General features: G+C 34.1%; 1 protein-coding gene across 5 annotated transcripts in view; it reads right to left on the reverse strand.

Moving 5' to 3' along the window:
• Positions 1–26,648, reverse strand: part of LOC120422529 (ephrin type-B receptor 1) — a 196,207-nt gene that overhangs the window by 117,958 nt on the left and 51,601 nt on the right. For all 5 annotated transcript variants that reach the window (XM_039589263.2, XM_039587826.2, XM_039587101.2 and 2 more), the window contains exon 2: positions 2,507–3,226. The gene's annotated coding sequence lies outside the window, so the exon portion shown is untranslated. The remainder of the gene's footprint in view (positions 1–2,506; positions 3,227–26,648) is intronic.

Raw genomic sequence — 26,648 nt, forward strand, 5'->3', positions numbered from 1 at the left:
TCAACCTTCTAAAATTCCAGTTTTCTTCACTTGTAATTGATTGAACTTCAAAATCTATCTTTTTTAACTTTTTAAACAAGTTTTGCTTATACAGCAATTCCTCACGAAAACAGCACGATTCGAAAAAAAAAGTTTTCCGATCGAGCTCAATCGAGCTGGCCGAAATAATGAGACCCGTATTTTTTTATTTGGCCTACGCCGTGTTAGGGTGGTTCAAAAAACTGCAATTTTCTTAGATTTTCGCAAAAACCACTTTTTTCAAAAAGTCATATCTCCGCGCCATTTCATCCGATTTTAGCTGTCTTAGACGCAAAAAAATAAGTGATTAGTTTGGCTATTTGGAAAAAATAGTAAGAAGTTTCAAAAATCTAGCTTAACATTTGAAAAAGTTGAATGAAAACATCAAATGCTGTTTTGAAGGTATCGGGACCAAAGAGCCTATGTCTGAAAATATTTTTATCGGATTCCTCAGAAAATTTCACATAACATTTCAAAAAAATGGTTAAGTTATGTTTTCGATACTCTAAGATACGATTTTTTGAAAATAAAAACTGGAATTTCCGACGCGCCACGCGCAAAAATGGGAAAATGACGAAAACGGGAAAAAATCGACTTTTTCACTAAAACTGCGATAACTTTAAAATTTCAGCAATGACCTAAAGATGTTATGGTACCAAAAGTTGCGTCTTTTAATCACAAAAAATTTGGTATCCTAACATCTATAGGTCATTGTTGAAATTTTAAACTTATCGCAGTTTTAGTGAAAAAAGTCGATTTTTTCCCGTTTTCGTCATTTTCCCATTTTTGTGCGTGGCGCGTCGAAAACCTCAGTTTTTATTTTCAAAAAATCGTATCTCAGAGTATTGAAAACATAACTTCACCATTTTTTGATATATTATGTGAAATTTTCTGAGGAATCCGATAAAAATATTTTCAGACATAGGCTCTTTGGTCCCGAGACCTTCAAAACAGCATTTTATGTTTTCATTCAACTTTTCCAAATGTTTAGCTAGATTTTTGAAACTTCTTACTATTTTTTTCCAAATAGCCAAACTAATCATCTTGCTTTTGCGTCTAGGACAGCTAAAATCGGATGAAATGGCGCGGAGATATGATTTTTTTAAAAAGGTGGTTTTTGCGAAAATCGACGAAAATTGCCATTTTTCGAACCACCCTAACACGGCGTAGGTCACCCTAATGGCCAAACAAAAAAATACGAGTCTAATTATTTCGGCCAAGGATCACCAGAAAAGTTTTGAGCCCGATCGGAGAACTTTTTTTTTCGAATCATGCTGTTTTCGTGAGGAATTGCTGTATAAAGTCATTTTAAAATCTGAAACATGGTTTTCACAGTAAAAAGTTACATGTTCAAACTCTTGAAAGTGTTTTATTTATTTTTTTGCTTCGTATCAATTATGTTTTATATCAAGATTACTTTAAAACTGTGTTCAAGGATTTTCCGAACATAAAATCATCCCTTTTTTGAGCTGCAATTTTGTTTATTTTAACACTGAAAAAAGTTTGTTTATGTTTAGGAAAGTTATTTTTTAAAAAGAGCATGTATCAAATATTTGCCAATAATTATCACCTAAAACATCAAAATTTAAGAAAATCTTCAAATTATAAAACATACATTTCTTGATAAGGTGAGCTAAAAATTTGATGCTTTCCTCATGCTAAAAGTTATAAATTTGATATTTATAATCATGACTCTTTGCAATTACCACTTATAATCATGCAATCAGTCAACTTCAAATCAAATATTTTAGAAAAGTTTATCTAATTTCGATTTGTATTTCAAGATTCCTAATGAAACTTCTTTTACAAAATACTGACAAAAATCAAACGTAAAGTTAAGGACTCATAGGAAAACATCTTAAAATGTGTTTCATATTTAAAATTTATAAAAAAAAAATAATTAAGCTTTTTTGCAATATACCAGGAATGAAAGCTCAACGATTGAGTTTTGAATTTTTTTGCGAGATATTTCAAACTGAAAACAGTCCAGGCTTGATTATCCAAGATCTTCGAAAAAATATGATTGAAGAATTAAATCACAAAAAAAAACCTTTTTCTTATTTTGGGTCTTTGAGCTGAAAAACGACCCCAAAATGATCTTAAGTGTTATCCAAGATGGCGGCCAACATGGCATGGCGATGATGAGATATTGTGATTATTTTTATGGCAATTTACGAGGCAATCAACCACTCGATTTTGTCTAATTTGGGGTCGCTGATCTCGAAATTGAGCTCAAAAATAAAATATTAAATAAAAAAAATTAAAACAATTTGATATTTGAAGCTTTGAATAATCAAACTATACTATAATTTCTCTACAGGCTAGCGGTTATTAAGTTTGAAGCACACAGTAGATAACAATGTTCGTTTTGTCTCAACATTTTTACTGATGTTGATAGTTTGAATCAAATATTAGGGCAACAGAAAACGTACACAGTGTTTCAGTCATATAAAAACAAATACATTGAAAAAATCGAATTAAAAATTACCTTTTTCGCAGAGAGTTCCCTCTTTTCTTCACCGACAACAACAGCGGCCGCAGGAATCCGAGCTCATTAGCTTTGTTGTAGCCGTTGCTGTTGTTGTTGTTCTTTCAGTTGTTGTCGCCCACCGTCGGCGAAGAACCTGCTCGCAACGACTTCTTCTAGCCCGGCAGCCGCACCACCGGCACTGGCACTGGCTGATTCTTCAAACTTCTTCCAACTATCAACAGTAGCAACAGTTTCCATGCTTGTTGCCACAGCCACACACGCTGGACTTATTCCTAGCCTCTTTTTTTCTTCTTCTTATTTTTCCTTCTTCTCTGGGTTGGTTTCACTTTTGGAACATTCTTCTAAAAACTGCCTTAAAACAACACACACCTTTCCCCCCAGCTTCTCTTCTCGCCGCTTCTCTTCTTTTATCTTACACGAAAAATATTATTCACAGGGCGCGCTTCTCTTCTCTTCGCCTCTCACACAATCAACTATCAATTATAATGCTTCCAATTTTATAATATTAACTTTTTCTTCCTTCTTCTTCTTCGAGTCGTGCACTATCTACCACCAAATTGAGCGGCTAAGCCAGCTGCAACAGTTGCGCTCCAGTCGCCGTTGTTGTGGCAGCAACATTTTACAGCACTTCTGCCACCGACGTCGATCCCGCCGCCGTCCAACAGCCGCAATAAGTCATGCCCCTCACAACCTGCTGGTGCACGATGTTTAAAAATCCTGCAATGGAAAAGAAATAAAAGCATAATATTAGCGCGATTTTAAGGTTTAGTGAGGTTTGCTTGGTTATGGTGGATTGTCTTTTTTGTTTTGTTTATATGCTCCTAAATGGCAGTTGATTTGGCGGGTGAACTATTGACTTGGAGTTGAACGTTAACCCTCAACAGGCTGTCTTAACACTTTAAATAAATAAAAAAAAATCCAAAACTCAGGCCAAACAACCCCAACAGCCAAGCCTACTGCGTTGTAATAACAACAAAGAGAGGATTCTGAGAACAGATCACATTTAACAGAATCTACAAGGGAGGAAGGACGCGTGGACATACCGTACCAAACGCTCGAGTTGTTTCTTTGTTTCTTTGTTTCTTTGTTTCTTTGTTTCTTTGTTTCTTTGTTTCTTTGTTTCTTTGTTTCTTTGTTTCTTTGTTTCTTTGTTTCTTTGTTTCTTTGTTTCTTTGTTTCTTTGTTTCTTTGTTTCTTTGTTTCTTTGTTTCTTTGTTTCTTTGTTTCTTTGTTTCTTTGTTTTTTTGTTTTTTTGTTTCTTTGTTTCTTTGTTTCTTTGTTTCTTTGTTTCTTTGTGTTTTATTTAGCTATCGAATAAATTTTTGTTTTTTTTAGATTTTTTGAGTTTGAAACATATTTCTTAAAAGGAAATCTGAAAAAATCCTACCAATTTCTATCCGGAACTTAAAATTAGGAGAAATTCTAATATGTTTGGCAGGTTAAACACTCGCTCCTGACTGCATCCAATTTGCAGATTTTCACTATCTAAACAACTTATTTTGCTAAAATTTTGTTAGAATCTTGCTTGTTCACTTCTTGTTGAGTTATTCATCACTTGATTTCAGTTGAAAAAGCTTTTAATAAGCTGTAATTGAATGTCAATGTGCTAATATGGCAACATTAGAGGTACGCTGGAATTAGATGTTGTTCCCCTTAGCCTGTGATTTCCAACTGACGAAATCTCGGAAACTTTTGGTTCGATTTTCAATGTTAAAAATTAAAAATGTTGTATTGGGAAATTTTCTGATCTTTTTATTAAAAATGATTTCATAATTTTAAAATCAAGCGTATAGACTGAAAAGGTCCAAAAATATATAATTTTCTTTTTTTATATATTAGACCAAATAATATTTTTTTGCAATTCCGTCGTGAAACTATTTACTTTTCCTGTCATTCTTGAACGACGAAATAGCCTACTTTTCTGTACCAAAAATAACAGAATCGAATAGCAACACTTTTCAAAAAAAAATGCTGAAAAGTTCTACTTTTCAGCACTCAAATGGGTGCTGAAAAGTTGAACTTTTCAGCACTCGTTTCGAAAAGTAACACTTTTCAACATTTTTTTGATTTAAACGATTTATTGACAAAATACATGAAAATTTGACATAAAATTTCACTCATTGTGAGTTTTTTGGAATTGCAAAAAATGTTGTATGGAACTCGTTGCAAAACTTGATTTTTTCAGCACTCTTCGTATTTATCCAACTCGGTGAACCTCGTTGGATAAATGTACGAATCGTGCTGAAAAAATCCTCTTTTTGCAACTTGTTGCATAAACTACTATTTTATGATTTATTATAATTTTTTGTCCAGATCTTCGATGTTTTCAAAAACACTATTTTTCAAAAAAAAACGTTTTTTTTCAACGTTTTGGCGCTTTTAGCAATAAAACTAAAAAAATAGTTTTGTTGATTTTTGAAATCAATTTTTGTCTGTAAAAATATTAAATATGTTTCAGGAGACATCCTTTTAAAAAAACAGAAAGTTATATTTTATGGAAAAAAATAAACAGTGATTTTTCAAATAAATCAAGGTTCTTTTTTTTTTAAGGGTTAAAAAAACACTTGACACCTTTAAAAATGTTATGCTAGATTTTAAAATTATAATTTATTTTTTATTGAAAAGAGCAGAAAACTTCACAAAATGTTCATATTTAAGATTGTGAATCAAAACATTAGTACCTACAATTTTGGATTCATCCTCTATAGTACAAGCAAAGCATAGCATAGCATAGCATTACGAGTCTGTACCACGCTGTAGGGTATGACACAATGGTCAATTCAATATTCGTAGAAAAATTGATTGCTGCCCGGTGCGGGTCCGTAAGTTTGACAATTTTTGAATAAGAAAACAACAACATCAACTTAGAATAGGACAGACGTAAAAACAAGAGCAACTGCAGAGGGTTAACCTAAACTAGCGTTAAGTTTTATAACTATTTTGTTGTTGTGACTTTTCCTCCCTCTTCCATCTGTTCTCCTGGAATCGAGCGGCGAGAGAGAACTAGACATAATAACGTAACACAATTGTCTTCGATTGGGCGATATTTGGCGTTTGGGGCTTGGGCAATATGTCGCGGCATGACGGCGAAACGGCCCCCAGTCTGTCAGCCAGCAGAGCCAATGTGAAATCTGGGCGAGCAAAAGGAGCGCGATATTTAGCCGACGAAAGTGAATGGGAGAATTTTGTTTTGGGGTTTTTGTTGCATTTTTAAGGAAAGGGCATTATGGGTTACAGATGGGTGGTTATTGCTACTCAATTGAATGAAGTAATTGAGCATAAATCTTGTTAATAGAATAATTTTGTTTTATTGGGATGGAATATCACATTTTTAGCAAAAGTTCATCACAATTTTAAATTAAAAAAAAATAGATAAGTAGTTCAAACTTCGAATCAATCATAATATCGCGACAGCTGGAAGTCGAGGAACGCTGTTTAAAAATTTACTTTCGCAAATACATGAAATAAAATGTTACCTCCTAAAACTACAACAAAGGATCGTTTCGAGTGCTACTTGCATAGTTTAGGAGCTCCCGCTCTATCATTTCGGTGAAAATCAATCTTGTACGAAACACACCAAAAATACACAAAACGAGATCAAACACTCACACCCATCCCCAAAGCTCCGCCAGTAGTAATTCTCAATGGAAATCTTTTCAATTCAATCCCGTGAAAGCTTCACACAAGGCGCGCGCGCGGACTAAACAAATTGAAATCTGTACGCCCCTCGACCCCCGGGGGGGATGTGCAAAAGGTCACGGGAGGAGGGGCGCCGAGGGATGATTGGATGGTCGCGCCGCGCCGAAACATCCCGGCCATAATGGAGTTGCGAGGAGTCGCGGAGTCCAATAACAAAAGTGAGGTTAGGAGGGAGGGAGGGGGAAAAGAATCATTGATTATTAAAATTGCAAAAATTTCAGCGCTTTTTGGGGAAGTCCGGGCTGTGTGGCTGTGAGTATTGTGTGTAGTCATGTGTGTGTGTGTTTGTACAGACTGGTTTGGCGTCAGCAAAGTGCTTAGAGAGAGAGAGAGAGATTGGCAATACTAGCGCCACCAAAGGCACGGAAGAGAGTGAGTTGGTTGAAACTGAAAATCATGAGTATTTGATTGAATTACATTTAGGATGAATCTTGATTGAAATAATAAAAACATTACATTTCACAAGTACTCATTTTTAAGCAGAAAGCAGATGATTTTGGCTCGAAAGAGTATGAAATTATTTCCTAATTTCGAACTTTATCAACGAAAACTAAACCCTCCTCATCTCGCAACGTCTTTGAGTCTTTCATCCTGCCGATATTCCGCGCAAGGGAGAATTTCTCTCTCACTGATCGCTCAGTGAAACTCACACTATGCCTTCGGAAAAATCTTTCCTGGCTGGAATCAGTGTTGTAAATGAGTGATAGAAAAAACTATCATTTGATGATTCCTGCCAAGGTTGTTAAGGATAAAATTATCGAGGCTCGATAACGATAACGATAGTTCTATCGCGAAATTTTGTATGCTTTTTTCACTTTATTAGAGTACTTTTTTTAAAAATACTAAAATTTTCTCAAAATACCGTATTTTTCGAAAATACTCAAAATTTTCAAAATTTGCAGTTAGCTTGTGTGTGTGTGTGTGTGTGTGGTCCAATCCAATACCCGCTAACCGGTAGCGATATTATGGGAAAGTATAGTTTGTATCAGGCTTTGTATATGCCGAATGCTGATACAACTTATCTCAGTCCCGGGTATTAGGTGGTGATAGCCCTCGCGCTGCTTTCAACGATCCGTTTCAGAATGACAGAGCTCCTTGCGGTCCAAATCCGAGGTCGCTGGGCATTGTTCGGCCCCGCCTAAACATAGAAGCAAGCATCTGAAGGAAACTCGATCTATATTTAGACTTCCAATCCCGTCAGGCAAATCAGGGATCAGCGCGTATTTAATATGAGAAGATAACATGTTTCAACACTACGGATAAATTCACTGCTAGAGTGTAAACCTTCTGATGGCCGACTGCTTAGCGTCCCAGACCACCAATCCAGAGGTGTGAGCTCGAATCCCACCTGATTCATTTTCGTTTTTGTTCATATTTAAAGTTCAAATTCCTGATTCCAAATTTCAAAGGTACCGGCCGGGATTTGATCCCTGAACCTTCTGCTTATGAGGCAGAATCCGTAACCATTAAGCCACGGAGCCGGTCTTTCAAAATTTGCGGTTAGCTTTGTGTCGAAATTTTGTTTGGTTTTTCACTTTATTAGATTTTTTTTTAATACTAATTTTTTTCACAATTCCGTTTTTTTTTTTATCGAAAATACTGAAATTTACAAATTTTGCAATATGGGTATCAAACGAAGCAAAATTGTATATAAAGCATAAATAATTTGAATGTATGTATAAAGCATGCAACATTTCGCATCGCTTGATACCAATATTGCAAATTTTGAAAATTTGAGTATTTTCGAAAAAATATGGTAATTTGTGAAAATTTTAGTATTAAAAAAACTAAAATAAAGTGAAAAAAAATAATACAAAATTTCGCTTCGTTTGATACTCAGCAAAGTGATACCAATATTGCAAATTTTGAAAATTTGAGTATTTTCGAAAAAATATGGTAATTTGTGAAAATTTTAGTATTAAAAAAACTAAAATAAAGTGAAAAAAAATAATACAAAATTTCGCTTCGTTTGATACTCATATTGCAAATTTTATAAATTTGAGTATTTTTGAAATAAATACGGTATTTTGTGAAAATTTTAGTATTTTCCGAAAAAAAACTATAATAAAGTAAAAAGGCATGCAAAATTTCGATTCGTTTGATGCCCATATTGCAAGTTATGAAAATTTGAGTTCTTTCGAAAAAAAATACGGTACCGTCACGATAACGATAATACTATCGACGATAATTTTATCGATTAACAACCTTAATTCCTGCATCAAAACATCAGAGGGTATAGCGCTATACTAAAGGGACCGGCACAGTTCTCTTCTTCTATTTCGTGATCTCGCCAGCAAAAAGCATTCTCTTTCTATCACTCCTTCGCTTTTCCTCGTTCACGCACACTCTCTCCGAAGATTCTTTTGTTCTCTCAGAAAATCTCAATGAAAAAACGTGAGAGACGCATTGGGAATCGACCAAGCATTGCGTCGCGTTAAACTACGTTGGCAAATTTTGTTCTGTGTTGAGGGGAGCTGGTTGTTAATGTGAGAATGAGAGAGAAAAAGAGAATAGACCGGTAATTCTTGTTGCTTAGAATCTCCCAACGGAGATGAGGGCAGTGAAAGTTGGGACGTGAGATTTCGGGCATGATAATTGTAGTCGCTGAGAACTGAAAGTTTGATTCTTCAAACCCTAACTTTCCGTGCATCGGGTCAGACTTCCCCCCTTTTTTCAGCAGCACCCGGAGCTCGCGGGATGAAATATTGATAACACGTCGTTTATAGTCGAGTACTCGCGAGTTTCTTTTTTTTCGATTCTTCCAGTTATTTTCCACATACTTTTAGAGGGGTATAGAATTTGTGTTGGCACAAAACACAGCTCACATTTTCGAGAGTGACTGTGGAGAGGAAGGGGGGGTCCAAATCAGTGAAACTGTTGCAAAAATAATGGCGCGCGAGAGCCCGGCATTTATGGCACTCTAGAGTGTGAGAGTTTTTGAGTACTGGGCTGCGATATGGGGGCACTTCCGAGTCAAGAGTTGCAGGTAAATATTGGCTTTTCCCGGTGGGGAAAAGTGGACGTTTTAGATGGAGGGGAGGCAGGGCGATTGGAGTTTGAGAGATGCAGGGATTGATGTGATTTCTAAATCTGTGTCGGTTTCAGAAATTTCAGATTTTACTAAATTTCTAGAGAACCCAGAAGTTACTTTGTTTTGGTATTCATGAAATCAGAAGTTTTTTTTTTTTCAAATGTTCAGGAATTCGGAAGTAACTTTGTTCAGATGTTCAAGAGTTCAGAAGTTACTTGGTTCAGATGCTCAGGACTTCAGAAGCTATTTTGTTGAGATGTTCAGGACTTCGGAAGCTATTTTGTTCAGATGTTCAGAAATTCAGAAGGTACTTTGTTCAGATGTTCAAGCGTTCAAAAGTTACTTTGTTCAGATGTTCATTGATTCTGAAGGTACTTTGTTCAGATGTTCAGGAATTCGGAAGTAACTTTGTTCAGATGTTCAAGAGTTGAAAAGTTACTTTTTTCAGATGTTCAGGACTTCAGAAGCTTCTTTGATTAGACGTTCAAGAATTAAGATATTCAAGAGTTCAGAAGATACTTTGTTTAGATGTTCAGGATTTCAGAAGGTACTTAGCTCAGATGTTCAAGATTTGAGAAGTTACTTTGTTCAGATGTTCAGGACTTCAGAAGCTTCTTTGTTCAGTTGTTCAAGAATTAAGAAGTTAATATGTTCAAGACTTCAGCAACTATTTTGTTGAGATGTTCAGAAATTCAGAAGGTACTTTGTTCATATGTTCAGGACTTCAGAAGCTATTTTGTTCAGATGTTCAGGACTTCAGAAGCTATTTTGTTCAGATGATCAAGAGTTGAGAAGTTACTTTTTTTCCGATGTTCAGGACTTCAGAAGCTTCTTTGATTAGACGTTCAAGAATTCAGATATTCAAGAGTTCAGAAGACACTTTGTTAAGATGTTCAGGATTTCAGAAGGTACTTAGCTCAGATGTTCAACAGTTGAGAAGTTACTTTGTTCAGATGTTCAGGACTTCAGAAGTTATTTTGTTCAGATGTTCAAGAGTTGAGAAGTTACTTTTTTCAGATGTTCAGGACTTCAGAAGCTTCTTTGATTAGACGTTCAAGAACTCAAATGTTCAAGTGTTCAGAAGATACTTTGTTTAGATGTTCAGGATTTCAGAATGTACTTAGCTCAGATGTTCAAGATTTGAGAAGTTACTTTGTTCAGATGTTCAGAACTCCAGAACTTCTTTGTTCAGTTGTTCAAGAATTAAGAAGTTAAGATGTTCAGGACTTCAGAAGCTATTTTGATCAGATGATCAAGAGTTGAGAAGTTACTTTTTTCCGATGTTCAGGACTTCAGAAGCTTCTTTGATTAAACATTCAAGAATTCAGATATTCAAGAGTTCAGAAGATACTTTGTTAAGATGTTCAGGATTTCAGAAGGTACTTAGTTCAGATGTGGGTAATTCTCCGCCAACTCACACAGCAGTTGCCCCGACCCCTCTTCGATTTGCGTGAAACTTTGTCCTATGGGGTAACTTTTGTCCCTGATCACGAATCCGAGGTCCGTTTTTTTAAATCTCGTGACGGAGGGGCGGTACGACCCCTTCCATTTTTGAACATGCGAAAAAAGAGGTGTTTTTCAATAATTTGCAGCCTGAAACGGTGATGAGATAGAAATTTGGTGTCAAAGGGACTTTTATATAAAATTAGACGCCCGATTTGATGGCGTACTCAGAATTCCGGAAAAACGTATTTTTCATCGAAAAAAACACTAAAAAAGTTTTAAAAATTCTCCCATTTTCCGTTACTTGACTGTAAAAATTTTTGGAATATGTCATTTTATGGGAAATTTAATGTACTTTTCGAATCTACATTGTCCCAGAAGGGTCATTTTTTCATTTAGAACAAAAATTTTCATTTTAAAATTTCGTGTTTTTTCTAACTTTGCAGGGTTATTTTTTAGAGTGTAACAATGTTCTACAAAGTTGTAGAGCAGACAATTACAAAAATTTTGATATATAGACATAAGGGGTTTGCTTATAAACATCACGAGTTATCGCAATTTTACGAAAAAAAGTTTTTAAAAAGTTGGTCGTCATCGATCATGGCCGTTCATGGTCACCCGCGACAGACACGGACGACGAAACAAAGAGAAACGCAAAAAGTAACTTTTTCAAAACTTTTTTTTCGTAAAATCGCGATAACTCGTGATGTTTATAAGCAAACCCCTTATGTCTATATATCAAAATTTTTGTAATTGTCTGCTCTACAACTTTGTAGAACATTGTTACACTCTAAAAAATAACCCTGCAATGTTAGAAAAAACACGAAATTTTAAAATGAAAAATTTTGTTCTAAATGAAAAAATGACCCTTCTGGGTCAATGTAGATTCGAAAAGTACATTAAATTTCCCATAAAATGACATGTTCCAATATTTTTTACAGTCGAGTAACTGAAAATGGGAGAATTTTTAAAACTTTTTTAGTGTTTTTTTCGATGAAAAATACGTTTTTCCGGAATTCTGAGTACGCCATCAAATCGGGCGTCTAATTTTACATAAAAGTCCGTTTGACACAAAATTTCTATCTCATCACCGTTTCAGGCTGCAAATTATTGAAAAACACCTCTTTTTTCGCATGTTCAAAAATGGAAGGGGTCGTACCGCCCCTCCGTCACGAGATATCAAAAAACGGACCTCGGATTCGTGATCAGGGACAAAAGTTACCCCTTAGGACAAAGATTCACGCAAATCGAAGAGGGGTCGGGGCAACTTTTCCCGATTTCGTGTGAGTTGGTAGAGAATTACCCATGTTCAAGACTTGAGATTTTGTTCTTTGTTCAGATGTTCAGGACTTCAGAAGCTTCTGTGTTGATTTGTTCAAGAATTTAGAAGAAACTTTGAAGGGAGGTTCAGTAGTACATTGTTCAGATGTTCAGGAATTCAAAAGTTACTCCTCAGTGAACATAAGATGTATAACAGTCTACAAATAACGATTTTTAGGAGTTCAAAGATAAGAAATCAATGAGTTTCATTTTAATTTGTTACTCCGGGAGGATTCCAGTTCTTGACAAAATTTTCAAAATTCTAGGTTTTTCAGATATAATACCAAAAAGTACATCTCTTCACCACAAATCATACCACCTTTTTACCGCTAACTTCTGAGAACTACAAACCCTCACTTTCACGACCCACCCTGGCGCTGCTGCGCACCCCTCCCCCCTAATTTGGGATAACATCTGTCCGAGAGGGCGCGCGTGTGTTAACTGTCCGTTTCGAGGACACCGCCTTTGATTTGCCGGGGCCGGCCGGGATGTCCAACAAGACCACTTTTCCACCCCGCGCGCAACATACATTCCAATCTCCGGACGGAGAAAAACTCCAACTGATGCTGCATTTCTGCCCAAATCCGGCAGCAGCATCCAAACCTTGTCCGGCGCGGCGTCTTCTTGGTCGCCCGTTTTTGAAGAGAGGAAGAGAAATTTGTTCAACCTACCTCCCTTCCCTCCCTCCTACTAACCCGGTGTAGTGGGTTATTCCGCACGAAGGCAGCTCGTAATTCGTTTCCAGTTATAGCCATTGATGGGCGGCAGTCAGCGGTAGTGGCACAGCGAAAAAAAAAGTTTGAGCGCGAGTCCGGGATTGAACTCGCGACCTTTAGGTTGCGATTGTAGATTGCTATTCTTAACGCTGTGAGGTTAAATTTTCTTTTGATGGTTTTTTCTGACCCAAAAAAATGTTTTTTTTTCAGTGCACAAATTTGGGTAGTCAAAATTAAAAAGAAAGCACTGGAAGCAAAAAAAGCACACAACAAATCAAAAAACGAACGATTTTTGCACACACAAACGCACCTTTCCTGCTCTGTTTGATGAGTTCCCTCCATGAAAAAAAAACAAATTGAAGAAAAAAAACCTAAAACTCATCCACTAGCGTAAGCGAGAGAAAGAGTGCTCTCTTCGTCTTCTTCTTTATCGTAACTTGAACTCCTCATATTAAGCGAGTTACGGCCCAAATTTAAAAGTTATTGGATCATTAGTAGCCGGGACGAGTCCGGCGGTTGTGCCAAGCGGTAGCGAAGAAAACCTCTAAAAAAAACAAGAAGATAACAAAGCAAAAGCTTTCCTACACACACACAGACACAGGAAGAAGTGGAAAAGAGTTGTGTGCGTGTGTGTGTTTTTGATTGGTCCGCGAGTACGTTTTAATTTGGGGGGTTTCCTATGTTTCTGCTTCACGCGGTGTAAATTTTGGATTGAAAAGCATAGGTTTGTATCGAAAAATAAACTAAATGTCACCACATTAAAAACTTCCAAATTTTAATGTTATTACCGGGAAAAAAATATTTTCTCACTCAAAACGACTCAATGTGTCATACGTCACCCAGCCTGGGCGGAAAAATATGCATGATTTCATGAAAATGTATGTAATATTACACCCAGAAATATGTAGCTCATCAGTATTGGAAACCTGCTTGACCACAATTGTTAAGCTGATATAGGCGTTTGTCCTTTGCATTCTTCAACGGTCGGATAGCCGTGCGTTAGCCCTTTAGTGATGTAATTTTACTTAAATTTAGGCTGAAAAGTGACATTACACCAGAGAAGTTGTAAAATTGCAAACTTTCATAGGTAAAATTACAATTTTTTTTCTGACATAGAAGATAACCCACATGTAATGTTATCATGATTTTTTTTTGTCTTTTTGATGTGCATGTGATTTTACTGTCGGGTTTGTTGCTGTGCAGCACCGGCCGCCTAGAACTGAGTTCAGGAAGAATAGGTTGTAAAGAATATGATTTTTGCGTTTTTCATCATCAGAAAATTTGTAGCTTAGTGGTTAAGCGACAGAACAACATGTAAAGAACAGTCAGTCGATCTCAGTTGAAATCTCGCTTACTTTTTCAAAAGGTTGCCGCGATAGTTGTTTTCAAAAATAATGTTGAGATACCGGAGATTTTCAAGATTTTTATCTTATTTTGAAAAATAAGCAAGTTAAAAGGCATAACATTTTTTTAAATTTTGTTATGGAATTTTGTTTGTAAGTGTTTGTTAACCCTCTACTGCCCAATTCTATTTTCGAAAATGTTTATTTATCCCGTGTTCAGGAGGTCATTTTGTGCAACTTTTCTTGTACGAAAAACTTTACTTCTCTTGTTTTATGTTTTATGTTTTTCTTGTTTCATTTTTAGTATTTAAATTTCATTAATCTTGTTTCGTTTGTTTTCGTTTTTTGTATTATTTGGCCTATGCTACCACCTCCTATCATTATATTTTGCCTATCTAATTTTTTCATGTTTCTTTCACTTTTTCAATTTTTTGCTTGTTTTTCACATTTTCGGCTAAAAAATGGCACCATTATCAGTTAAATTGTTTAAAAATTCGTAGAGGCATAGTTGCGACACTAGAAAAATTACTCCATACTCCTTTTGCCTTCCTCACTGAGGTAAGGCTATAATCCTGCTCGAAAAATGAAATTTTGAAAAACAGCTCGTAGACCTATATTCATGTATACTAGCCTGTCCCATTTTGAGGTCATGTTGAGGAATTTCAGTTGCTCACTTCTTAAATGGTAGATTATGATGTTAGGAACAATGTTTTCTTAGACAAGAAAAAATTATAAAATACTTTCTCGCACCCCCTAATCGATTTACTGAAAAAAGTCACTTTGTTTAACAAATTTTCTAAAATCGCTTGGAATCAATACAAAAACTGATTCGATCAGGTGTGTATTATCTTCAAACGATAGGTTTTTGTCCATAGATTAAGATGCACTATCAATATTGGACGAAAATTTAATTTTTCGGACTCTTCCAGGTGGATTTGTGTCGAAAAAATCGCATTTTTTCGAAACTTTTTTCAGAAATGTTCATTTAATTCAGGGTAGCCTATTTTTCCCAGTGAAACCAATACGTGCAGCTTGTAGGAAATTTCATGGCGAACATTTTTCCTTCTGAGAAAATGCAATTTCGACACTCCAGAGCCGAGATATTTGAGTTTTAGTGAGGAAAAAAGTGCCAATTTTCAAAATTTCTCAGAATTCTGAAGCAAGGCCTACTAATTACACGATGTAGCAAGCATATGTCTCAAAGGTCAGGGTATGCTTTTTATAGTAATTTTGGCCGCTGAATCCGAATCTGAAATCAAATTTCGTGCAAACAGTGATGTTTTGGAGCTACACCCTTTTGGAATGTTATTTGCGTGTTTAAGAGGCAGTTTTTGTAAATATTGCTCGGTTTGTTCTAAAGGTCGTATCGAGGTGCTCCGATTTGGATGAAACTTTCAGCGTTTGTTTGTCTATACATGAGATGAACTCATGCCAAATATGAGCCCTCTAAGACAAAGGGAAGTGGGGTAAAACGGGCATTGAAGATTGAGGTCCAAAAAACATAAAAAATCTTAAAATTGCTCGCATTTAAGTAAAACTTCATCAATTTCAACTATCTTAGATGCATTTGAATGGTCTTTTGAAGCACTTCAAAATGAGCCATAGACATCCAAGATTGGTTTAACTTTTTCTCATAGCTTTTGCAAATTACTGTTAAAAATTGTTTTTTTTAAACCTCAATACATTTTTGCAACAGCCTCCAACACCCATACACTCAAACCCCGATGGTTTGACACCAACTGTTGTCAAACGAACGGGGTCACTTTTTAGTTTGACACCCCTTTTACATGGCGTTCACACACACTACCACAGTTCGTCACTTTTTAGTTTGACTTTGACCAACCAACGGGGTACAAACTAAAAAAGTGTCAAACGAAAAAGTGACCAACCACCGGGGGTTGAGTGTACTCTTTTAGTTCAAGTTAGGGAATTTCATGGACTATAAGCCTACGGTAATAACTTTTTTGGCCAATCGCAGTTTTTCTCATAGTTTTTCGATTTTTCTATAACAAACATTTTACAACGTTAGTTATTGTCCTGTTTTTTAGTCTCACTTTTGTCATATTCGAAATCCTCGGAAAATTCAAACTCCAATGCCCGTTTTACCCCACTTCCCTTTGTCTTAGAGGGCTCATATTTGGCATGAGTTCATCTCATGTATAGACAAACAAACGCTGAAAGTTTCATCCAAATCGGAGCACCTCGATACGACCTTTAGAACAAACCGAGCAATATTTACAAAAACTGCCTCTTAAGGCGAAAGGCAAAGCCGCGGGACCGGCTAGTTGGCGCGAAAAATCTCATAGGTTACTGCGATGCGCGCGCGCCACGTGCTCTCGTTTTGAATGCTGGCGTGGCTCAGTTACTGTTCGCACGAACTGCGTGCAGTGGAAAGTATTGTAATCAGCATGAAAATAAAGAAATTAAATATTTTTTCAAAACAAACATTTTTTAAATAATTTCAAGCAGTGTGGTTGGTGTTAGTAAAGCGTAAACGGGTTTTTCGAAATATGAAAAAATAATCATATTGAATTGATAGTTTTTGTGAACTATATCGAACTGCCAGTATTTTATTTATTTTTATTTGTTGTACAAATATTGTTTTGGCAAATATTTTAGTAAGGTTTGATTTACAAAAACATTGATAAGCATGATTCGAATGTAAGTAAAATGACTGCATATCGTTATTTCGATTTACAGTAACTCAAAACAAACACACACTCAGCCTCACGAAACATGTCAATACTTCGAATGCTAATTGCTAATCAACTGACGTAGTGTAAAATACATTTTAAAACACTTTTTTCATTCAAATGTAGTAATTTGAACTTGTGTATGTGTTGAGCGACATAAACATCAAAATATATTTTGAACAGTGCCTTACCGAGTGATGAAGACGAGTCAAATAATAAAAAAAATGAGGAATGTTATACAAAAACATCAATCCCTGACATAAACATTTTTCTATTGTCTCTAATAAAATACACTGTACGCTTTCAATATCATCAAAATGATGAATTAAATGAATTTCAAAGTCAATTTTGTTGTTTGGAATAAGCAAAAATAATTTTCTATATTTTTTTTATAAGACGCCCGTTGGGGCAATATCAACTTCAAAGTCAAGAAAAATGTTCTGATAAAAACAGGAAACCCATATATTTTCAAATGGCAAATGAAATGAATAACATCAATTTATTCAATTTGTATTACAAAATCAATGTAAGTACATATAATTGCTAGAAATTTATTATAAAAAGAAGCTTAACCGTGGGAGCGACACAGGATCGACAAAGTCAACTAAATAAAAAAAAAAATGCTAATGTCAAGATAACTTTCAAATAATTTGAAATGGCGGGTTTCATTATTCATTCTTCCTTTTTTCATAGTAAAATAATTTAATTGAATTCGTAATCTGGTTTATGAAAAAATTAAATAATTTTGTTTTTCCTTTAACAAAAATATGTGTTACAAAAATAATTGCATGCAAAATATTGCATTTATCTAAACGAACGCAACGTAAACGGTAGGGTGCGTTATATCGATAATGGCATTTTGAGTCTGTTCCTGATCAAACTTGTAATCAGAATTTATTGTTTCATATCCCTGAAGTATAAATTCGAAATATGAAGTAAAATTTGAAATTGATAAAAAAAACTCTCTGCGATGGCAGTTTGGGTTAGCTCCTGATAAAACTAGTGATCAGAATTGAGTGTTTTATATCTCTGAAATATAAATTCAAATTTTGCCAAATTACAAAGTGAAATTTAAAAATGTTAAAAAATCTTGGAACGTCAGTTCTTCCTATAAATTATTGAATAATTTTGAAAACTTTCGGTGATGGCAGTTTGGGTAAGTTCCTGGTGATCAGAATGTATTGTTTTATATCTCTAAAGTATAAATTCAAATTATGCTAAATTACCTAGTGAAATTTAAAATTGATTTAAAAAATCTTAGAAGGTTAGTCATTTCTAGTAAATTATTAAATAATTTCAAAAACGCTCTGCGCTGCCAGTATGAGTCAGCTCCTGGTCAAACTAGTATTCAAAGTTTTTTTTTATATCTCTGAAATATTATTTAAAATTGTGCCAAATTACTAAGCAAAATTTAAAATTGATACAAAAAAGTCTTAGAATGTTAGTCATTTCTAGTAAATTATTAAATAATTTTAAAAACTCTCTGCGATGACAGTCTAAGTCAATTCCTGGTAAAACTCGTGATCAGAATTTCTTGTTTTATATTTGTAAAGTATAAATTCAAATTTTGCTAAATTACAAAGTGAAATTTAAAATTGATAAAAAATCTTGGGAGGTCAGATATTTCTAGTAAATTATTAAATAATTTTAAAAACTCTGTGTGATGGAAGTCTGAGTTTGTTCCTGGTCAAACTAGTGATCAGAAATTATTGTTTTATATCCCTGAAAAATAAATTAAAATTTGCCAAATTGAGAAATGAAACTTAAAATTAATAAAAAAAATCTTTGAAGGTTAGTCACTTATAGTAAATTATTTAATAATTTATAAAAAAAAAAACTCTCTGCGAAGGCGAGTCAGTTCCTGGTCAAACTAGTATTCAAAATTTATTGTTTTATATCTCTGCAGCATAAATTATAATTTTGTCAAATGACCTAGTGAAATTTAAAATTGATTAATAATTTACTCGAAATGACTAACCTTCTAAGATCAATTTATCAATTTTAAAATTTCACTATGTTATTTAGCAAAATTTGAATTTATACTTTATAGATATAAAACAATAAATTCTGATCACTAGTTATACCAGGAACTGACTCAGACTGCCATCGCAGAGAGTTTTTGAAATTATTTAATAATTTACTAGAAGTGACTAACCTTCTCAGATCTTTTTTATTAATTTTAAGTTTCATTCCTCAATTTGGCAAATTCTAATTTATGCTTCAGGGATATAAAACAATAATTTCTGATCACTAGTTTGAGCAGGAACAAACTCAGACTTCCATCGCAGAGAGTTTTTGAAATTATTTAATAATTTACTTGAAATGACTAACCTTCTTAGATCTTTTTTATTAATTTTAAGTTTCATTCCTCAATTTGGCAAATTTTAATTTATGCTTCAGGGATATAAAACAATAATTTCTGATCACTAGTTTGACCAGAAACAAACTCAGACTTCCATCGCAGAGAGTTTTTGAAATTATTTAATAATTTACTAGAAGTGACTAACCTTCTCAGATCTTTTTTATTAATTTTAAGTTTCATTCCTCAATTTGGCAAATTTTAATTTATGCTTCAGGGATATAAAACAATAATTTCTGATCACTAGTTTGACCAGGAACAAACTCAGACTTCCATCGCAGAGAGTTTTTGAAATTATTTAATAATTTACTAGAAGTGACTAACCTTCTCAGATCTTTTTTATTAATTTTAAGTTTCATTCCTCAATTAGGCAAATTTTAATTTATGCTTCAGGGATATAAAACAATAATTTCTGATCACTAGTTTGACCAGAAACAAACTCAGACTTCCATCGCAGAGAGTTTTTGAAATTATTTAATAATTTACTAGAAGTGACTAACCTTCTCAGATCTTTTTTATTAATTTTAAGTTTCATTCCTCAATTTGGCAAATTTTAATTTATGCTTCAGGGATATAAAACAATAATTTCTGATCACTAGTTTGACCAGGAACAAACTCAGACTTCCATCGCAGAGAGTTTTTGAAATTATTTAATAATTTACTAGAAGTGACTAACCTTCTCAGATCTTTTTTATTAATTTTAAGTTTCATTCCTCAATTTGGCAAATTTTAATTTATGCTTCAGGGATATAAAACAATAATTTCTGATCACTAGTTTGACCAGGAACAAACTCAGACTTCCATCGCAGAGAGTTTTTGAAATTATTTAATAATTTACTAGAAGTGACTAACCTTCTCAGATCTTTTTTATTAATTTTAAGTTTCATTCCTCAATTTGGCAAATTTTAATTTATGCTTCAGGGATATAAAACAATAATTTCTGATCACTAGTTTGACCAGGAACAAACTCAGTTTTTGAAATTATTTAATAATTTACTAGAAGTGACTAACCTTCTCAGATCTTTTTTATTAATTTTAAGTTTCATTCCTCAATTTGGCAAATTTTAATTTATGCTTCAGGGATATAAAACAATAAATTCTGATCACTAGTTATACCAGGAACTGACTCAGACTGCCATCGCAGAGAGTTTTTGAAATTATTTAATAATTTACTAGAAGTGACTAACCTTCTCAGATCTTTTTTATTAATTTTAAGTTTCATTCCTCAATTTGGCAAATTTTAATTTATGCTTCAGGGATATAAAACAATAATTTCTGATCACTAGTTTGACCAGAAACAAACTCAGACTTCCATCGCAGAGAGTTTTTGAAATTATTTAATAATTTACTAGAAGTGACTAACCTTCTCAGATCTTTTTTATTAATTTTAAGTTTCATTCCTCAATTTGGCAAATTTTAATTTATGCTTCAGGGATATAAAACAATAATTTCTGATCACTAGTTTGACCAGGAACAAACTCAGACTTCCATCGCAGAGAGTTTTTGAAATTATTTAATAATTTACTAGAAGTGACTAACCTTCTCAGATCTTTTTTATTAATTTTAAGTTTCATTCCTCAATTAGGCAAATTTTAATTTATGCTTCAGGGATATAAAACAATAATTTCTGATCACTAGTTTGACCAGGAACAAACTCAGACTTTTATCGCAGAGAGTTTTTGAAATTATTTAATAATTTACTCGAAATGACTAACCTTCTAAGATCAATTTATCAATTTTAAAATTTCACTATGTTATTTAGCAAAATTTGAATTTATACCTTATAGATATAAAACAATAAATTCTGATCACTAGTTATACCAGGAACTGACTCAGACTGCCATCGCAGATAATTTTTAAAATTATTTAATAATTTACTAGAAGTGACTAACCTTCTCAGATCTTTTTTATTAATTTTAAGTTTCATTCCTCAATTTTGCAAATTTTAATTTATGCTTCAGGGATATAAAACAATAATTTCTGATCACTAGTTTGACCAGGAACAAACTCAGACTTCCATCGCAGAGAGTTTTTGAAATTATTTAATAATTTACTAGAGCATGAGCATGAGCATGAGCATGAGCATGAGAGATCACCCATGGTTGCCCCTCCGTTGCTGAACAGAACCGTAATATCCTTTCAGCACTACTGATTATAGGTTTCGACGATCTAGTGGTGTTTCTCTTATCAACAGCATGTATGAATGCGCTGAAGAGATAAAACACCATGATTGCTAAAGCTAGATCAGTTGCGAATAGGTAACAGTCATTGGCCACCAACGGCGCCCGCCATGTCAGTTTGTAGATCTCGATTTTAAGGGACGGGAATGTTAGTTAGCGCAGGTTGCTACTAGGGCAGCTGATTTACTCTGTGCTTACACCCCACAAGCGCCAGGAACCTGAAAATTTGTTAGTAGGATAGGGTGTTTGGTCAGGATTCATCATAGAAGATGATGATGCGACCCAAAATCATAGTGTTTGTTGAAAGGTTTTATATATTATTCTCAAGGCAAACAATCGGATGCTGCGGATGAGACATTTCCCGTTTAACTGTTGTTAAATTTTAAATGAAATGGTTTCATCTTAGACAGCCGGCTGTGGAAAGATAAAGCCAAATAATGTTTATTTATAGAATGAGGTGTTAAACGCAATGCTGCAATGATAGCGTAGTCTGATTTTTAATCATATAACCATTTAATTCATAAATTTGTTACGGAAACGACGCGACGAACTCAACCATCAAGTGCCTTCCGATCTTCTTTCTGTTAGCTAGATGAGGTATTGATTATCGATGACTCTCGAGCTACGATGCTATAGAGAGGGCTTATCACACAAAAAACCGACGTCGAGCCCTCCGAGCTACGGAGCTATGGGAAGGTCTTTTCAATACAAAAAAAAAAGACTCGCACACCACACAACGTTCTTGTTGAATCAAAATATTATTTTACGCGATAAAACTAACGAACTCAACCGTCAAATTGCCTTCCAACCAGCGATGATGAAGAAAGGGCACTTTGCACACAAACACAACCACCCGCTTGCACTGACGGAACATTACACACAAACAGCCACACAAAAGAGACGAAAATTATCGCGAAAAAACAGGACTGCGCGTCCCCAGAAGCACTGAACTTATGACGGCATTATTCAATTATACTGACCAATCACTCCATGCACACAAACAGCAACACAAAAGAGACGAAAATTATCGCGAAAAAAACAGGACTGCGCGTCCCCAGAAGCACTGAACTTATGACGGCATTATTCAATTATTCTGACCAATCACCCCATGCACACAAACAGCCACACAAAAGAGACGAAATTTTCGCGAAAAAACAGGACTGCGCGTCCCCAGAAGCACTGCACTTATGACGGCATTATTCAATTATACTGACCAATCACCCCATGCACACAAACAGCCACACAAAAGAGACGAAAATTATCGCGAAAAAACAGGACTGCGCGTCCCCAGAAGCACTGAACTTATGACGGCATTATTCAATTATACTGACCAATCACCCCATGCACACAGACAGCAACACAAAAGAGACGAAAATTATCGCGAAAAAACAGGACTGCGCGTCCCCAGAAGCACTGAACTTATGACGGCATTATTCAATTATAATGACCAATCACCCCATGCACACAAACAGCAACACAAAAGAGACGAAAATTATCGCGAAAAAACAGGACTGCGCGTCCCCAGAAGCACTGAACTTATGACGGCATTATTCAATAATACTGACCAATCACCCCATGCACTCAGACAGCAACACAAAAGAGACGAAAATTATCGCGAAAAAACAAAACTGCGCGTCCCCAGAAGCACTGCACTTATGAAGGCATTATTCAATTATTATGACCAATCACCCCATGCACACAAACAGCAACACAAAAGAGACGAAAATTATCGCGAAAAAACAGGACTGCGCGTCCCCAGAAGCACTGAACTTATGACGGCATTATTCAATTATAATGACCAATCACCCCATGCACACAAACAGCAACACAAAAGAGACGAAAATTATCGCGAAAAAACAGGACTGCGCGTCCCCAGAAGCACTGAACTTATGACGGCATTATTCAATTATACTGACCAATCACCCCATGCACACAAACAGCAACACAAAAGAGACGAAAATTATCGCGAAAAAACAGGACTGCGCGTCCCCAGAAGCACTGAACTTATGACGGCATTATTCAATAATACTGACCAATCACCCCATGCACTCAGACAGCAACATAAAAGAGACGAAAATTATCGCGAAAAAACAAAACTGCGCGTCCCCAGAAGCACTGCACTTATGAAGGCATTATTCAATTATTATGACCAATCACCCCATGCACACAAACAGCAACACAAAAGAGACGAAAATTATCGCGAAAAAACAGGACTGCGCGTCCCCAGAAGCACTGAACTTATGACGGCATTATTCAATTATAATGACCAATCACCCCATGCACACAAACAGCAACACAAAAGAGACGAAAATTATCGCGAAAAAACAGGACTGCGCGTCCCCAGAAGCACTGAACTTATGACGGCATTATTCAATTATAATGACCAATCACCCCATGCACACAAACAGCCACACAAAAGAGACGAAAATTATCGCGAAAAAACAGGACTGCGCGTCCCCAGAAGCACTGAACTTATGACGGCATTATTCAATTATCATTTTTGAAGACAAGAAATTATTTAATAATTTACTAGAAGTGACTAACCTTCTCAGATCTTTTTTATTAATTTTAAGTTTCATTCCTCAATTTGGCAAATTTTAATTTATGCTTCAGGGATATAAAACAATAATTTCTGATCACTAGTTTGACCAGGAACAAACTCAGACTTCCATCGCAGAGAGTTTTTGAAATTATTTAATAATTTACTCGAAATGACTAACCTTCTGAGATCAATTTATCAATTTTAAAATTTCACTATGTTATTTAGCAAAATTTGAATTTATATTTTATAGATATAAAACAATAAATTCTGATCACTAGTTATACCAGGAACTGACTCAGACTGCCATCGCAGATAATTTTTAAAATTATTTAATAATTTACTAGAAGTGACTAACCTTCTCAGATCTTTTTTATTAATTTTAAGTTTCATTCCTCAATTTTGCAAATTTTAATTTATGCTTCAGGGATATAAAACAATAATTTCTGATCACTAGTTTGACCAGGAACAAACTCAGACTTCCATCGCAGAGAGTTTTTGAAATTATTTAATAATTTACTAGAAGTGACTAACCTTCTCAGATCTTTTTTATTAATTTTAAGTTTCATTCCTCAATTTTGCAAATTTTAATTTATGCTTCAGGGATATAAAACAATAATTTCTGATCACTAGTTTGACCAGGAACAAACTCAGACTTCCATCGCAGAGAGTTTTTGAAATTATTTAATAATTTACTAGAAGTGACTAACCTTCTCAGATCTTTTTTATTAATTTTAAGTTTCATTCCTCAATTTGGCAAATTTTAATTTATGCTTCAGGGATATAAAACAATAATTTCTGATCACTAGTTTGACCAGGAACAAACTCAGACTTCCATCGCAGAGAGTTTTTGAAATTATTTAATAATTTACTATAAATGACTAACCTTCTAAGATCAATTTATCAATTTTAAAATTTCACTATGTTATTTAGCAAAATTACAATTTATATTTTATAGATATAAAACAATAAATTCTGATCACTAGTTATACCAGGAACTGACTCAGACTGCCTTCGCAGATAGTTTTTAAAATTATTTAATAATTTACTAGAAGTGACTAACCTTCTCAGATCTTTTTTATTAATTTTAAGTTTCATTCCTCAATTTGGCAAATTTTAATTTATGCTTCAGGGATATAAAACAATAATTTCTGATCACTAGTTTGACCAGGAACAAACTCAGACTTCCATCGCAGAGAGTTTTTGAAATTATTTAATAATTTACTAGAAGTGACTAACCTTCTCAGATCTTTTTTATTAATTTTAAGTTTCATTCCTCAATTTGGCAAATTTTAATTTATGCTTCAGGGATATAAAACAATAATTTCTGATCACTAGTTTGACCAGGAACAAATTCAGACTTTCATCGCAGAGAGTTTTTGAAATTATTTAATAATTTACTCGAAATGACTAACCTTCTAAGATCAATTTATAAATTTTAAAATTTCACTATGTTATTTAGCAAAATTTGAATTTATATTTTATAGATATAAAACAATAAATTCTGATCACTAGTTATACCAGGAACTGACTCAGACTGCCTTCGCAGATAGTTTTTAAAATTATTTAATAATTTACTAGAAGTGACTAACCTTCTCAGATCTTTTTTATTAATTTTAAGTTTCATTCCTCAATTTTGCAAATTTTAATTTATGCTTCAGGGATATAAAACAATAATTTCTGATCACTAGTTTGACCAGGAACAAACTCAGACTTCCATCGCAGAGAGTTTTTGAAATTATTTAATAATTTACTAGAAGTGACTAACCTTCTCAGATCTTTTTTATTAATTTTAAGTTTCATTCCTCAATTTGGCAAATTTTAATTTATGCTTCAGGGATATAAAACAATAATTTCTGATCACTAGTTTGACCAGGAACAAACTCAGACTTCCATCGCAGAGAGTTTTTGAAATTATTTAATAATTTACTCGAAATGACTAACCTTCTGAGATCAATTTATAAATTTTAAAATTTCACTATGTTATTTAGCAAAATTTGAATTTATATTTTATAGATATAAAACAATAAATTCTGATCACTAGTTATACCAGGAACTGACTCAGACTGCCTTCGCAGATAGTTTTTAAAATTATTTAATAATTTACTAGAAGTGACTAACCTTCTCAGATCTTTTTTATTAATTTTAAGTTTCATTCCTCAATTTTGCAAATTTTAATTTATGCTTCAGGGATATAAAACAATAATTTCTGATCACTAGTTTGACCAGGAACAAACTCAGACTTCCATCGCAGAGAGTTTTTGAAATTATTTAATAATTTACTAGAAGTGACTAACCTTCTCAGATCTTTTTTATTAATTTTAAGTTTCATTCCTCAATTTGGCAAATTTTAATTTATGCTTCAGGGATATAAAACAATAATTTCTGATCACTAGTTTGACCAGGAACAAACTCAGACTTCCATCGCAGAGAGTTTTTGAAATTATTTAATAATTTACTCGAAATGACTAACCTTCTGAGATCAATTTATCAATTTTAAAATTTCACTATGTTATTTAGCAAAATTTGAATTTATATTTTATAGATATAAAACAATAAATTCTGATCACTAGTTATACCAGGAACTGACTCAGACTGCCTTCGCAGATAGTTTTTAAAATTATTTAATAATTTACTAGAAGTGACTAACCTTCTCAGATCTTTTTTATTAATTTTAAGTTTCATTCCTCAATTTGGCAAATTTTAATTTATGCTTCAGGGATATAAAACAATAATTTCTGATCACTAGTTTGACCAGGAACAAACTCAGACTTTCATCGCAGAGAGTTTTTGAAATTATTTAATAATTTACTAGA

Source organism: Culex pipiens, chromosome 1 (genome assembly GCF_016801865.2).
Source record: "Culex pipiens pallens isolate TS chromosome 1, TS_CPP_V2, whole genome shotgun sequence".
In the NCBI taxonomy this organism is placed as follows: Eukaryota; Metazoa; Arthropoda; class Insecta; order Diptera; family Culicidae; genus Culex; species Culex pipiens.